At 35.0% G+C, this 15,628-nt stretch overlaps 2 protein-coding genes and 1 long non-coding RNA gene across 10 annotated transcripts in view; 2 read left to right on the plus strand and 1 right to left on the minus strand.

The window, feature by feature from the left end:
• The window catches only part of LOC144980230 (uncharacterized), a 20,767-nt gene extending 18,609 nt beyond the window's left edge, over positions 1-2,158 (plus strand). For all 6 annotated transcript variants that reach the window (XR_013646837.1, XR_013646838.1, XR_013646840.1 and 3 more), the window contains one exon: positions 1-2,158. This exon is cut by the window's left edge and continues 912 nt beyond it. This is a non-coding gene — a long non-coding RNA (uncharacterized LOC144980230).
• LOC144980234 (uncharacterized) overlaps positions 1-15,628 on the minus strand; it is a 240,613-nt gene that overhangs the window by 118,815 nt on the left and 106,170 nt on the right. The gene's annotated exons all lie outside the window — the stretch shown is intronic.
• LOC144980233 (uncharacterized) overlaps positions 1-15,628 on the plus strand; it is a 164,917-nt gene that overhangs the window by 114,717 nt on the left and 34,572 nt on the right. The gene's annotated exons all lie outside the window — the stretch shown is intronic.

A 15,628-nucleotide genomic window follows, 5' to 3' on the forward strand; every position in this document is an offset into this window, starting at 1 on the left:
GTGCCCGGGAGTTCCTTTCAGATTCTAAAAGGTTTTTTACTGAAATATAGGAATAATCCACTGTGTGGATTCTTTGGTGAGTTTGAATTCCATGCCTCTGGCCTACATTGTATAATCCCAAGAGATGCTGAATGGCATAATCAGGTTCGAAATAAATTTTGGAGTTGGATAAAGTTCCCTCCAAACACACATTTTTTTGTTTTAAAGAAATCAACCAATCTTTCTGCTTACCTGAATTGGAATTTATGATTAATGAGATCCCATTGACAAGTTGCTATGACATTGACACTTGTCCAGGGTCCAGTGGTGCCCCAGTTGACGGGACTGTTGATTTTTTATTGAAATCGTTTTTCTGGCCTCGCTACTCATTCTGGCAGATCAGGAACCCGAACCAACCTCAGTGCAGTCGATAAATTATGGATACCTTCCTAAAAGGTCTCACCATACAGCGTTGTGTCCGTCGCAAAAAAAATAAATGTAATGCTACCTACATGTCACGTCCTACATGTTAAGTTATACCATTGGCTTGGACCCCTGTAAAGTGCTTTGAACACGTTGATTATAATTTGCTCTATAAAAATGCTGTAGGTTTTATATTTAAAAATTTGTGTTATCAGCTGTGCTTAGTGACTCGTTGCCAAAGTGTGGGAAACCTGTCAGTGTATTGGACAACACAGCACATGATTTAGCCAACCAAGTATGGATAAATGATATTTTATGTCAGAACAAACGTTGTAGAAAATTACAGTTTTTTTCATAGGGGCAGAGAGGTTGTGACGTCACACCTTCTACTCATCAGGTTCCAAACTCCCTAGAAGTGTGTGTTTTTGTAGCCAGTGTTTCGGAGGATTAATAGTGAATAGGTAGCCTAAATAGTTTTAACAGAATTTCTAACGATTAACATAAGAGAAATAAAAAGAATTAATCCTACAGAGCCATTAGACTCATGGAGCCAGAGTTCAATCCCGAATTCTACAGCGTGAAAGGGACAATAGCAATTGCTTGCTACCCTTTGGATAGGACGTTGTTTATGGCAAAGTATTTTCCGCCGGATCAAGCAGACCCAGCTGCCCAATCACAGCTTGATGGATAAGGGGGTCAGAAAAAGTTTCGATTGTACCCTGGATCGATCTCTGTCCGTTTTGATAGTGAAGCAAGTGCTCTACCAACTGAGCAATTCAATTGTACCACCCCCCCCCTCCAATTATAGAAGTAGCACAATATTATCACAATAACCTACTTGACAACTCAGCTTTATGACATGTCTTGAAAACTGTATTCCATTTGCTGATTTATATAATTATTGGCTAGATCGGTTCATTGACCAGCGTCAATGTGTACATATATACAGGTCTGACTCCCGGACCCGATTATGGGTCAAGTTTAACATTGTTGTAATGGACAATATTTTGTATCATTTTTTTTGAGATTCCCATTACAACAATGAGCCCATAAGGAATTGGGTTAGCAGGCCTACAAATAAGTGCACGTCGATCCGATGACGGATTTTTCTCACACATTTTGGGTCAGAATTTCTAATTTTCTAAATATAAACGGCATCTATTCCATATTGATTGGTAGCTCTGTACTCAAGGATTCAGATTTTGGTGTTTGGACATTTATCGACATATTCGCTTCTTTTTAAATGTACTTAAGCACTAAAATAGTTCTGTTGTGTCAATATTAATTGAATGATATACGATTCTTACACTCTTGCTTTTTGAAATTCCGGACATGTACTCAACCGTTGCACAAGCTTGCGAGTACGCGTTGGGAGCAACGTTGTCACATTTTGTTCTAATTCTATGAACCTTATGAAAATGGTGGGGAACAGACAATGTCAACATTTACACCCTCAGTCAGAAAATATTGGAATAGAAAACTGGAAGGCTTATTTTTGGTGGGATTTTTTTTCTAATTGTCTTTTTTACTTCCTTTGTAACTGTTTTATAGCACTTTTTAAGATCGTTATGATTCAGTGAGAACATAAAAAAAAATCTCTTGATGAAGAAATGATAATTAAAATTCATTGCTTTGTACTTATAATGTGTGTATGCATGTGTGTGCACGTGTGTGTGTGTGTGTGTGTGTGTGAATAAGGAACTTAATATTTGTATGTGTTTCTTTTATTTAAAATTCCTAAATTAAATAATAAAAATAATTTAAAAAGTACTATAATATATGTTGTACCTTTATATATTATGAATATATATATATATATATATATATATATATATATATATATATATATATATATATATATATATGAAGGTTTATGTATATGAATGATTCTGATTAAAATATAATTCAATTGTCAATTATTGTACAGAATGTTGGATACCATCACATTTTATTTTTTCATATTTACTGATGAAATATACCATAATCAATCCTGTTGTTATATTTCCTTGACTGTGGCATCTAAGATAAATATCATTTATATTTCATTTGCTTTCCATTTTTATATACAAATCATAGCCCAGTGAAATTGTTCTCTGAGACTTATTGGTAGCCTCTAAGATAAATATCATTTATATTTCATATACTTTCTATTTTGATATACAAATCATCATCGGGTGAAATTGTTCTATGAGACTTATTGTTCGATTTGCCTAAAGAAAAATCTTTAATTAAATGAATAAAAACATATCACGTATTTATATCAAATAATACGTTTGATACATTTCTATTGATAGATGTCTTGTATTGTAAACAGTGCTTGATAAATTCATTCATTTTAAGAATAATATATGCAGTAAAAGAATGGATAAGTTTGAATCACATCGATAATTCATGACGCCATTATGGTCTGTCTAATTATGGATGTTTTAAGTAAAGGTTGAACTTACCCGTTTTTGGGATAAGATGGGGGATTACTGTTAGGGAGTGGAAGATTGATTACTTTATTTTTAGATGGAACAAGATGGAAGATTACTGTTAGAGAGTGGAAGATTGATTACTTTAGTTATAGATGGAATAACATGGGAGATTACTGTTAGAGGGCCCATACACGCACATATCTCATCGCGGGACAGGCACTGCTGGGTCGCTGCATAGAGAATACAGGACTAGAGACGACAACAGGTAGGAAAACGTCATCAAAAGTGGCTAGTGAGAGGTCGAGCGCCGCCATTTTATTTTTTATGCAACCAGGGACGCTGTGCAATTTAATCTCTATACGAATGACTTTGACTGAGCTCGATTAACCTTGAATTGTGGACGGAAAATAGAAAAAAGTCCAGGTTTATGATGATAAACCAAATTAGACATATTAAACTACACTTTTACTTGTACATTTTAGACTTGGCTCCAATGATCGGGTTTATATTAATAACTTAAAAAAACATTATGAATAATTTACTTACTTACTTAATCCTCTTCGGGCCTTGTGGCACATAGGGCATCCACCAGACATCTCCATTTTTTGCGATCGGCTGCTTTTGCGTTGGCTGTGTTCCAGGACAGGCCTGCTTCCTTTAATTCTTTCTCCATGGTCCTTCGCCAGGTTTCTTTGGGTCTTGCCGCTTTCTCTTCCCATCTGCTGTCCAGTACAAGGCTGTCTTGGGAAGTGACTCTTTTTCAATTCTGGTCACATGACCCAGCCAACGCCATCTTCTTTTTATTTGGCTTTCAATGCTAGTGCAGTCAGCTTTCTTTAATAGATCCACTGTTTTTATTTTTGTACGCCAAAATAAATTAAACATTCTTTTTAAACACTTGTTCTGAAGGGCTTCTAGTTTCTATATTAAGGAGGATGTCATTTTCCAGCTTTCACTTCCATAAAACAGTACACTTAAAACATTGCTCTTGTATATTTTCAGCATTGTCTTTCTCATTATTTGTTTTGATTTCCAAAAGTTTTTCAGCATGCCGAAAGCCTGGTTTGCCTTTTGAAGTATGTGCTTGATATCGTGTTCTGCATTTCCGTCGTCTCATATTTTGGATCTGAGGTAGGAGAACTCTGTTACCTCTTCAATTATATGTTCATCTATCCTAATTTCACTGTCATGTTTTGGATTCACCCTAATGTACACAGTCTTATCAAAATTTATTTTCAGTCCAATTTTCGAGGCGTTCTTGTGTAGTGCGTTTAGTTTCTCTGAGGCGTCTCTGTGTGTGCTGGAAACAAACGCGATATCTTCTGAGTAGACTATATCTTCCAGAAATGATGTCAGTGTCCAGCGAATACCTCTCTTCTTACCATCAATTCTATTTTTCATGAGCCAGTCTAGAGCCAGGATAAACTAAAGCGGGGAGAGTATGCAGCCTTGTTTTACACCATTTGTTACATAAAAGCTGTCTGTTAAATTGTTACCACAGATCACTTGGCATTGGTAGGTGCTGTACATTGCTTTTACTAAGTTTTCTATCTTCATCGGTATACCATAATGGCGGAGTATTTTCCACAGGGACTCTCTGTGTAAGCTGTAAAAAGGCTTTTTTCAAAATCGACAAAAATGGTGTAGAGGGGGCTGTTCCATTCAATGCTTTGCTCCAGGATTTGTCTCAGGGTAAATATGTGGTCACTACATGACTTCCTTTTTCTGAACCTTGCTTGCTCTTTTCTAAGAATGTTTTCAATGTGAGATGATATTCTTTTCAGATTTAGTTTGATTGATTTTCTTTGGTTAATTAGCTCCCATGACCTTGCTGATAACCAATTCTCTGTATTGGATTTATTGTGTCCTAAGTGTTCAGTGGCACTGTCTTGTATTGCACTGAATTTGTTTCTTAGTGAGATATTGAACTGGTTTTGGATATCTGGTATTTTCAATTTATCTGTGTTGAAACTTTTCTTCTTCTGTTTTGCTATTTTTCTTTTCGTCAATTTAGTAGAGATTTTGGATCTGACAAGATGGTGGTCACTTCCAATGTCTGCCAATCGTCTGACTCTGACATCTTTTAAGCTGCTCTTCCATTTTCTGTTGATAATTATATGGTCTATCTGACTTTCTGTTTTTCCATCTGGTGATTTCCAGGTCAATTTGTGTATGTTTTTGTGTGGGAAGAAAGTTCCACCAATAATGAGGTTGTGTTCTTTGCAAAATTCTGTCAGTCTGTTTCCATTGTTGTTCATAACCCCTATGCCTTCCTTTCCAACTGACTGATTTGTTTGTTCTTTAATTGTATTGCCAACTCTTGCATTAAGGTCTCCGATGATCATGAGCATATCATGTCTTGGAATGTTTTCAACGGCCATTCTTAAAATATCGTAAAATTATTCTTTGTTCTCTTCATCTGCATCCTCTGTAGGTGCGTAACATGTGAGGATTGATAGTTTGGTGTATTTTGAGTTGTGCCTTGTATATAAAATGCTTTCATTTATCCAATAGTGAATTGTTGTTTTGCCTGGCTATCTTGAGGGCAACACCTTTTCTGTGTTGGTCATCCTTTCGACCTGACCAAACGATCGGGTCACCATTAGAGAGTTGGCGCTTCCCAGCTCCTACCCATCTTGCCTCTGATATGCCTAGCAAATCGATCTTGTAGTTCAACATCTCGCGCTGGACATGTGCCAGTTTTTCTGTTTGATATAGGGTCCTAACATTCCAACACGAGACATTGAGATTGCGTTTTGGTGACAACAGATCTGCAATCTGGTCGGGGGCGTCCTTTTGGCTTTGACCTCCTACTCCTACCGTCATGAAGCCAGTATTCTGGTCCGCTTCTCTGCTGCCGCCTGTTGTGGATTTACGTCTGGTTTCTGTTTCTTTAACAGTTTGCTTTTTATGAGGTGGGTTGTTACCCCTACGCTCAACCCCCATTCCTGGAGGGCCGTTGGATTACTCTTCGTCTGATCTCTCTCCTTTTTTCTCTTATTGGAGGTCCGAGGTTCGAGATACGCAAGCCCTCCCACCACGACAAGGTGATCATCCGTCGAGAGGGTATGAATAATTTATAACTCCCTTATTTGTTGGGCGATTTTGTCATTCGTTGTATCAATTTTATTGTAATAAAGAGATAGTAACTTGAGAGTTATTTTTTCGGACGCGAAATTATTACTTTGTAATTTTAGCACTAAGAAAAGTAGTTGGTAAATAAATTTGGTACACCTCTTTGATCTACTGCCACCGTCCATTCGTGTAGAATTGTGAATCTCACCGTCGATGTATTACGCTATTGTTACGCAAGGAATATAACACCTTTTTGAGTAGGTCTAAAAGCTAAAATATAAAAGTAAAAAATATAATCCTGAGGAGTTTGAAAGTCACATTGTGAAATCAGCTTGAAAAAAGAAGAACATTGGTACTTATTTCAGAAATATCGATTGAAAACCAACTGTTTTACAAAAAAATATGATTTTAAAAATTGCTTTTGTTTATTTTAGCTTATTTTAGCAACTTTTTTATTTATCGGCCGATTTTCTTGATTTTTATATCCATCATTCTTTATATCTCAATGAGACGAGATCAGTGATATAATTTGTTTGTTTCAAATGTAACTAGAACATGGTTTGGCTTTTTTACCTATCAACCTTGCAATGTTGTCATCCATAGTGCTACAAAAATTTGAAGTCTCATGTAGTCTCAGAAACTTATAGCATCCATATTATGAATTACTTTGTGGTTCCGATAGCTCAATTAGTAGAGCACTCACTTCAAACGTAAAGGGACTAAGACCAATCCTTGGTGCACTCGAAATTTTTTTCTGAAACCCCCCCCCCCTCTCCCTCTTGCGATAGACTAGCATCCTAATCAAAGGATAGCAAGCAATCACTATTGTCCGTTTTATGCAATTTTGATATAAAGCAGTTTATTAGTCTTTCCACAAAACTACCCATTGAACGTTCACCAGAAAAAAAACAACAACAAAAAAAAAAAAAAAAAAAAATCAAAACGAAGTTCAACAACGTCATTTATATTCAGTTATTGTTCAGCGACATGGCATAACTCCCAACCTGGTAAATCAGTTGACAGGGAGTTTTGGAGAAAAATGAGAAAGATGTTGCTAAAATACTCGGAAGGCCTCATTTTTACTACAAACTGGGTTGAAAAAAATGGGAATAAATCAGAATCATTGTAGAAAATAAAATATAGTAGATATATTCATGATTTGTAAAGGGAAATAACCTTGTTAAAGATTGTCTTTATAAACATTTCATTTTCTGATCGAATGCCTTCCCTTTTCAAAGATGTCGATTCAAGTTTGTTTTTACTTAACACAATCTCTCTAACAAAGAGTGAAAGCGTGAATAAGATATAAGAATATTTAAAATATATTCCACGCTTACGTATAATTTTATGCACATCCTCAAATCAACATGACAAATACTAGTGAAAAAAGGATGATATATATATATATATATATATATATATATATATATATATATATATATATATAAACACAAACGGGCACATTTGTACCAGCAAATTCCCGACTTGTCCCCCCCCCCCCGACTTCCCGATGCCCTGAAATCATTCCCGACCTTTTCCCCCCGACTTCCCGATGCCCTGAAATCATTCCCGACCTTTTCCCCCCGAATTCCCGATGCCCTGAATAAATTCCCGACCTTTTCCCCCCGAATTCCCGATGCCCTGAAATCATTCCCGACCTTTTCCATATTTTGCGGCGACCCTGAAAATGGAATCGAATATTATAATTTATTTATTTTTATTCTTTAGCTTTTATACAGCTCAATATCCACGAAACCTGCTCGAAGCGCTTTAAAATGATACCTAAAGATACTAACGTTATACCAAAAGACCACGATACCCAATTAACCATAATATCATCATCATTATATTATTATTATTATTATTATTATTATTATTATTATTATTATTATTATTATTATTATTATTATTATTATTATTATTATGGTGATTATTATTATTATTATTATTATTATTATTATTATTATTATTATTATTATTATTATTATTATATTATTAACTACTACTACAACCACCATTACCACTTCATCACTACCACAACTACTACAACCACCCCCACTACATATTCACCACTACCACTACACCACCACCACATCATCAACACTACTACAACCACCACGACACTACCATCATCATTACTACCACTACTACTAGACCATCACTACCAACAACCACCACCACTACCACATCAATACGACGACCACTACAACTGCAACAACCACCACCACATCATCATCACTACCCCTACTACTACAAACACCAGCACCACATCATTATCACTACCATTACAACTATACCACGACCAGCACATCATCACCACTACCACTACTACTACTACTACTACTACTACTACTACTACTACTACTACTACTACTACTACTACTACTACTACTACTACTACTACTACTACTCTCTACTACTACTACTACTACTACTACTACTACTAACTACTACTACACTACTACTACTACTACTACTACTACTTCTACTACTACTTCTACTACTACTATTACTACTACTACTACTACTACTACTACTACTACTACTACTACTACTACTATTACTACTACTACTACTACTACTACTACTACTACTACTACTACTACTACTACTACTACTACTACTACTACAACCACAATAATTACATCGTCACCAATACCACTACTACTGCAACCACCACCATCACCATATCATTATCATTACCGCTACTACTACAACTACCACAACCACTTCGTCATCACTACCACTACTAATGAACCACCACCACCACATCAACATCACTACCTCTACTACTAAAACCACCACCACATCATCATCACTATCAATACTACTACAACTACAACCACCACAACCACATCATCATCAACACCACTGCTACCATTATCACCAACACTACCTCATCCTCACTACCACCAGTACTACAATCACTACTATTAGGTTTTGGAGCTTTACTTCTTTTGAAATAAGGAAACTTCGGAATTGTATTTGTCATTGTGTTTATATATCATAATATAATTCAAATCAGCTATCTATTTAGAACTAGTTAATATACAATATGTATGCCACATACCACCCCAATTCCTTTTTCTTGTATGCGGGAATTCCTCTTTCAGCATTGAAATTCCTACGAGTGGTGTCTGAAATTCCTGTTAACAAAATTTAAAGTTGGCGTCTCTTTGCTATGATGATGCAGTGAGTGTGAGAGAATCATCACTAAACACATAAACAATAGAAACAAATTAAAGACATGACTATGACACGCAACCACTCACATACGAGGCTATACTATTTATCCGTTTCTCTATATAGAACAGGTCAAGACAAACAAGAGCTCGACCCTCTCTACACTTCGCATTGATGTTTGTTGTCTGACGAGTTCAGCTCTTAGTCGACCTGTCAGTATGCCTTTTCGGACGTAATCATTAATAGAATGTTGTGTGGTTTTGACAGTGAAGAAAACCTTGAGAAGTCACATTAATATATTTTAGAGAAATTGTTTTGAATAATTATGAGTTAAACGAGTGAGCTAGAAGTTATTTTCTTAGATTTCATGAACGGCCGATCAACGCTTGTTTACTACAGTAACGCAATTCCCAGCCCAAGTCTTAATGGCGGATGGTTAGTCATCGAGGCTGCTGGTTGGATAGCCAATAAGATCCCCGTACAGTTTCTATTGGATAAATTCCTTGGCTTGGCCTGTTGTTGGTTTGTTTACAAATAACTTCTTCACCTTGACGTCCAATCAAGGGACGCCACTCTTCCGCTAAGATCATTCCCTATACTTTACTTTTTAATTTAATATCGTAAACTTTTATATCTAATTTAATGTATCAAATTTGAAAGTGTAATTTATTTTAGATACTGTTTTAGCAACGTATTTATAGTCTATAATTCAAATAAAGTGTTACAATAATGGTGTAATGTATGGAGGAACGTTGATTGCAAGTAAAATATTACTATAATGGTATAATTTAAAGAGGAACGTTGATTGCACGTAAAATGTTACAATAATGGTGTAATTTATAGAGGAATGTTGATTACAAGTAAAATGTTACAATAGAGGAACGTTAGTTGTCTAACAAAACGATGGATTGACTGGCCATTTAGTTTGAGCACATTGAAGTATGTGAGTGGAATTGGGTTGGGGATCGGCATTGTTCCGTACATCATCATCATTGCCTTTTTCAACCTGGATCTGGGAATAGGCCATAGACAATTTCATCTTTCTCTGAGCTAACTTTTTTATATCGTTCCATGTCTTATCACTTCTTTGTATATCAGCTTTTTTAATTCTTCTCCATTATCCTCATGGCCTCCCCCTTAATCCCCCTGTGGGTTTCAGTCCAATACATTCTTGGTTATAGTGGAGTCATTCTTTCTAAGGGTGTGTCCAATCCACCTCCATCATCTTCTTCCTATTCCCTCTCCCATTGGATTTTGCTGTTTTCTTTTCCATACTTCTTCATTTTTTAAATTCTATCCATCCATTTTATTCTGAGTAGCTAACGCATGCACCCATTTATGAAAATCTGTATCCTCCTGTGATGCATTCCAAGTTCCGTACAACCAATGTTAGATTTTTATCTTTATTATTAATACACAATTACACCGCTTACATAGCAATTTGTACACAGTAGTAATGTTGTTTTGTTTCTTTGTTTTTTTGTTGTTTTTTTTGGGGGTTTTTTTTGGTCCGAAAGAGCTCCATAATGGACATAAAAGCGATTTTTATTTCTGTTTTGATAATAAAGAGGCGGGGCACCCGAGTAATTTTCACCAATGGCAATTTGGTTAATTTTTAATACCAAATTACAAAATCTTGGCGTTTATTGAAGTCGGTTTGGGCATTGGAAAAATGGATTTGACATTTAGGCATGTTCTTTGTTGTTTCTGTTCATATTACAATATTTCACATATCTTATAGATAAATGATGTCAGTTTTTGTACGAACCCCAACCTATAGTAGAATTACTCAAAATGGTAAGAAAAAAAGGGGAAAAAAAGGATTTGATGAGAGTTTGGAATAGTTCGTCATTGTTTTGGACGGTTTTTGGATCCATCCCACAAAGTTCTCAACACACAATGCACCAACTACTGGGTGGGGTCCTTTGACCTCCCATGGTGGGCAGGAGGTCACTATCTCCCTATATATCTTTTTTCCAATTACTTTCTGTCTTTGTCTTGGAAGGCGATTACTTAGTTGTGTCCTGACCTTGGCTGAACAGTCAAATGTATAGTTAGAGTTTTGGGAGATGATATTGTGTTCCTTGTAAATCATCTCTCTGTTATGTACTGTTTTTTTTCCTCTAAGTGGGATCTAGTGCTGGTGTATGGGTGAGACTTTTGGGTAATCTCAAATTAAGAACACCGTGATCGTTAAGTTATGATGATTATGATGTTTTGTGGTTTGATTTGTGCTTTTTGTTTCAGCGATCTGGTATATGATGTAATGCGGTCGATTGGATCTAAAACTAACAAAACTATTATAAATGTATTCTTTTTAATTTCAGCCTTTGATCTTTTACATTTGTTGGCTTTTTGATTAGGTTTGGTCACACTTTTGTTTTATAACATGTAGATTCTTTTTATAACTTTATTTTTTAATTTTATGCACTACAATACTTTAAGCCTTTATCGGATTCCGGCACAATCGGATACTAGCACACTTTTTGGTGATGACTGACCGTGCCAGTATAACGCGAGTACTGTATTATTATCATTATCATTTGAAACTTTGGCCTTTGTGCGTTCGCGAATCGCAATTTTTTCTCCTCCTTGTCAGATAATGTTCCGCAAAATTTGGCAACTTTTTGGCAATTTTAATGGCAACATTTGCCCTTTTTTATGGCAACTTTTTGCAGCTTTTGGGGTTTTAAATGGCAACTTTCCACAGGGACAGATATATAATATATATATATATATATATATATATATATATATATATATATATATAATATATATAATATATATTTGTATATATAAAGTCTGATAAAGAGTAATAAGTACCTGGTACACCCGACAATAGTAAAAAAAAAGTTTTACACAATAAAACCATTTTCCCGAAAATCTTATTGATGTTTAATTCCAAAATATTACAATTTAAGAGCGTGGTTTATACGTTTTCTAAATTCCATTTTATAGTTGTTTTTTTTTCTTTTATAAATATTGACAGTTCGTTCGTTCTGATTCTATTCAGCCTTGACTTTGTTTAATCATCCGGTTCTTCAGTTTCTGAAAAAAAGGATGGAAAAATATTCAGGAGGCGATTCTGTATATGATGGTGATGATGATGATGATGATAATAATGATGATGATGATGATGATGATGATGATGATGATGATGATGATGATGATGATGATGATGATGAAGATGGTGATGACAGCTGGCAATGATGATGGTATGATCATGGTGATAATTGTGTTATTATCATTACCGTTAATATCATCATCGTCATCATTATTATTATTATTGTTGTTGTTGTTGTTGTTGTTGTTATTATTATTATTATTATTATTATTATTATTATTATTATTATTATTATTATTATTATTATTATTATTAATATTCTCTCTCGTTCTCAAATTCCTTTCTCTCGTTGTTTCTCTTCAATTCTCTCTCTCTCTCTCTCTCTCTCTTTCTCTCTCTCTCTTTCACTCACTTTCTCTCTCTTTCTCTCACTCACTTTATCTCTTTATCTCTCACTCCTTTTATTTCTTTCTATTCACATTACTTATCTCTTCATCATTATATGTCTTCTGTCCATCTTCATTTGTCTCTTCACCTGTCTCTTTTTCTGTTACTCTCTCTCTCTCTCACACACACACACACACATACACACACAGACACACACACACTTGTATATATATACTTTTTCTATCGTATCGCTCTCTCTCTCTCTCCCTCTCTCTCTCTCTCTCTCTTTCTCTCTCCCTCTCTCTCTCTCTCTATCTCTTTCTCTCATTCTCTCGTTCTACCTCCATCTTTCTCTATATATTTCTACGTATATCTTTCTCTCTTTATTTCTCTTTGTAAATCACCAAAAAAAAAAAAAGGACAGTGGTCCACATTGAAATCCATTATTTGGACTTACCTCACACCCGGTACCACAATGGTTATGGTAACAGTTGCTATCATTTGGAGCTGTCATGTTATACTGAAAACAAGATAATGGAATAATTGTATAATTCAGATACAACCCCCTGATCCTAATAGTCCTCAGGTCCTTCAATGCCATTCATGACCATGATGCCGAATTGTATTCCGAGTATATAATAACATTGTAACACGCCAGACAGGTACAGCTGTGTTTTTGAAGCTCTTTGATGTTTGTGATTTTTAGATAATTTACACTATGTTCTGTCATTGGAATTCTAGATGTATTCTTATTTGTGATATTCTGAAACCCCCTTTTGTGTTGAAATTATTATTAAGACATTTTAAAATAAATGTCACACATTTGAGTTATTTCGATATTTTATTGTGTTGCATTTTACAACATTGAAGGAGTAGGACAGCTGTATTTATTTTCTGTAGGAAAAAATTAGAGGATATAACTAATGATAAAAGTTTTAATGACATGATACATTAACAAATAAATGGGTGTATTAATAAATACATACGATTCTCATCTAAGAGATTTACCCTCATACTCGAACAGGTTTACATAGCAGATTTCGGACCTTTATTATATATGGAGACCTTCTTGCAATTTGTCATGATTTATTTTGAAGAAAACCAGTTGAGTTTGATCCATGGTCAGCTGTCAATTAAGTAAATACTTACGCAGCCATTTTTAGTTAGACAGGCAATACAGGCCTTCTGTTCAGCATCATATGTCTGAGGATATTTTTAAAAAGAATTGTACTCCACAATACATTAATATTCCAAGTATTCAGCGATTAAAAAACAAAATCAAGCCAGAAACAGATAACGATAGACAGCATTTGAATTTCAGGAGACCTTACGTACGTTTCTTGAAGTCGCTTCACTATAATATATTGATATTCTAACCGTGGATCCTTAGTCAGACAATTATTTATTCAATTTGTCGATTTTAGTAGCATTTTAAGAGTTGTAAAACAAACCATGATCGAGTGGTAAAAGTATAAGATTTCCTAATATAACCATTCTTTTAGTTGTCTGCTGCCATTGTCGTAGAAATATTGAGAGTAAGTGCAGAGCAGTCCTATGTTGTTTGATTTTTTTCTATAAGGGTTATATCGATGTCGTAGGTTTTTCTTCCTGTAAGCGGTTAATTATAGATCTTAGTAAAGTTCATAAGGTTTTGGAGGGTTTTTGTTTTTCCTATTAGGGAAAGTAAAAGGTACCATATTTTACTTTATCTTTTAAGTCAGGCTAAAGGAATACTTGGGTTGTTTCCCTTAGCGTGAGGAACGTGAGAAAGGCCTCAATAATTTTCATTCAATGACTTGTTTCTTGCTCCTCTTTTGTTCTAAATACGTGACACGACGTCTCAAGAAGGTGTTATGTCAGGGTAAAGCAAATGTGACAAGAAGAGATTGATGTTTTAATAATGAGAAATATAATCAACGGAACTCTAAGCTTATTTGATTGGAAATCGAACTTTTTTTTGACCCATTAGATAGGCACTTGCTTGATGTTTCTAAAAAAGGGATATGGATTCTAATTTAACATATATAGAAAAGTCAATAATCTGGTTAAAACGTTATGACCAACATTGCGGTGAAAATCCGTTTGATAGCTTATATTCGAACTGTGACCAAAATACGACAATCAATCAAATAAATGGAGTAATTCAATATTCCTCTCATAAGTTACAAACAGAAAAAGCATTATTTAGTGATAGAGAAAAGGCATAAATCAGCAAGAAAAGATAGATTGCATCACGATTGATACGTATATAGGGAATGAGATTAGCGGAAGATTAGCTTTCCTTGATGGGACCGGTGGAGAAGTTATTTGGAAACAAACCAACTACAAGCCAAGCGCTCCGAATACAAAATTGATTATTCATATTTCTGCACAAAAATGCATCACGTTGATTATGATATGCATTTTTGTACAGAAATATGAATATTTATTTTATTTGGAGCGCTTGGCTTATAGTTGGTAGGTTTACAAAGAACTTCACCACCGGTGACGTCCAATCAAGGGACGCTACTCGTCCGCTAATAGCAATCCCTTTTAGGGATAGAGACATGTAATTGCCATGTAATAATAGTCTGTAACAATACTGTATTAAAGAAACAGAAAATTAAGCATTCCTTGACACGACACTCTCCTCAGGCACTCTTGGGTTGAACATTATCTTAGATGAATGAACATTATATTACTGAAATCTTGGAAACGTTAATTTGAAATATTTGTTTTTAAAAATATAGACCAACACATCGGCGTCATTTAGTTGTTCACTCTGAATATTTAAAATTGAAAAAAAAACCATATGTACTAGTAGTAGCTGTAATAATACTAAAATCACACATGCCATTCTCATAGCACCACCTACATAATTCTATAACTCCGCCTAAATTAGAGGAAAGAAGAGCTGTAAAGATTTATCTCATTGCATTAACTACAGATAAGCCGAGTCACAAAAAATAACATTTCTCATGCAGAAGAAGAAGAAAGAGGATGAGGAGGAGGAGGAGGGAGAGAAGAAGAAGAAGAAGAAGAAGAAGAAGAAGAAGAAGAAGAAGAAGAAGAAGAAGAAGAAGAAGAAGAAGAAGAAGAAGAAAATGAATGAATGACTGAA

Source organism: Berghia stephanieae, chromosome 9, assembly GCF_034508935.2.
Source record: "Berghia stephanieae isolate SIO BIC M18660-M18661 chromosome 9, UCSD_Bste_1.3, whole genome shotgun sequence".
NCBI lineage: Eukaryota > Metazoa > Mollusca > Gastropoda > Nudibranchia > Aeolidiidae > Berghia > Berghia stephanieae.